Source organism: Carassius carassius, chromosome 34 (assembly GCF_963082965.1).
Source record: "Carassius carassius chromosome 34, fCarCar2.1, whole genome shotgun sequence".
Taxonomy (NCBI): domain Eukaryota; kingdom Metazoa; phylum Chordata; class Actinopteri; order Cypriniformes; family Cyprinidae; genus Carassius; species Carassius carassius.
This window is the reverse complement of record NC_081788.1, coordinates 8,080,840-8,082,822: the sequence shown is the minus strand read 5'-3', so window position 1 is coordinate 8,082,822 and position 1,983 is coordinate 8,080,840.

Genomic DNA, 1,983 nt, shown 5'->3' with positions numbered 1-1,983 from the left:
TAAATCATGGTAAACTATGCTAAATCATGCTAGAATCAATAAAATCATACTTGAACATGGTAAATCGTGGTATACCATAGTAAATCATGGTAAACTATGGTAAATCGTCGTAAATCATGGTAAACTATGCTAAATCATGCTAGAATCAGTAAATCATTCTTGAACATGGTAAATCGTGGTATACTATAGTAAATCATGGTAAACTGTGGTAAATTGTGGTAAATCGTGGTAAACTATTCTAAATCATGCTAGAATAAGTAAATCATACTTGAACATGGTAAATCGTGGTATACCATAGCAAATCATGGTAAACTATGGTAAATCGTGGTAAATCATGGTAAACTATGGTAAATCATGGAAATCTATGATAAATCATGCTAGAATCAGTAACTCAAACTTGAACATGGTAAATCATGGTATACTCTAGTAAATCATGGTAAACTATGGTAAATCATGGTAAACCATGCTAGCGACATGGTACAAAAAATTCTAGCATCATGCTAGCAACATAATAATCATGCTAGAATGGTAAACTATGGTAAATCATGGTAAACTATGGTAAATCATGGCAAACTATGGTAAATCGTGATAAACTATGGTAAATCATGGTAAACTATGGTAAATCATGCTAGAATCATAGTAAATCATACTTGAACATGGTAAATCATGGTATACTATAGTAAATCATGGTAAACTATAGTAAATCGTGGTAAATCATGGTAAACTATGGTAAATCATGCTAGAATCAATAAATCATACTTGAACATGGTAAATCATGGTATACTATAGTAAATCATGGTAAACTATGGTAAATCGTGGTAAACATGGTAAACTTTGGTAAATCGTGGTAAACCATGCTAGCAACATGGTAAAAAAAATTCTAGCATCATGCTAGCAACTTGCTAGTCACATGCTAGTCATGCTAGAAACAAGCTAGCAACATGCTAATCATGCTAAAATCATGCTAGCAACATGCTAGTCGCATGCTAGTCATGCTAGAAACATGCTAACAACATGCTAATCATGCTAAAATCATGCTAGCAAAACATGCTAGAAACATGCTAACAACTTGCTAGTCGCATGCTAGTCATGGTAGAAACATGCTAATCATGCTGACAACATGCTAGCGACATGCTAGTAACTTGCTAATCATGCTAGCGACATGGCTAGTCACTTGCTAATTATGCTAGTGACATGCTAGATACCTTGCTAATCATGCTAAGTACATGCTAGTCACTTGCTAATCATGCTAGCAACATGCTAGCAACTTTGCTAATCATACTAATGATGGTAGTCACTTGCTTGTAATGCTAGCAATATGTTTTAAACTTCTTAAACTTTTAAATCGTTTTAAACTTTTCACATTTTCAAACTTTTCAAACTTTCTAAACTTTCTAAACTTTTCAAACTTTCTGGTCAGGCTTTCTCAAGCCAACTTAAAGTTTGTCTCAACAAACTTTTTTTTCTAGTTGTCATTGCTCTATTGTGATAGTGTTCTCACCTCATCTCTGTAGGCCGTCTTTTCATTTGTGATGAAACCCAGGATTGATGTGTCATCAGCAAACTTAAAGATGATATTGAAACTGTGTTAGGCATTACAGTCATTAATGAACAGAGTATAGGACGGAGCTAAGAACACCGCCCCGTCAGCGAGTCCATTATCCAGTTGCAGAGATAAGAGTTCAGTCCTAGATCTCTGAGCTTTGTGATACGTTTTGATGGGGTGATGGTGTTAAACACAGAGCTGTAAAAACATTTTTGAAGGACCGGTTCAATTATGGTTTCCTTAAAGCAGGTGGGAATCACAGACAGTCTGAGGGAGAAATTGAAGATGTCTGTAAGCACCTCCGCTAGCTGGTTGGTCCGTGACTGTGTGTAAGCAGTTCCACAAGAGTTTGAGATTAGATCCCTGAATGTTTTCAATCATCTTGTCTTTATAGGCTCTTTTTGCAGAACTGATAGCTCTCTGAAGATCATATCTGG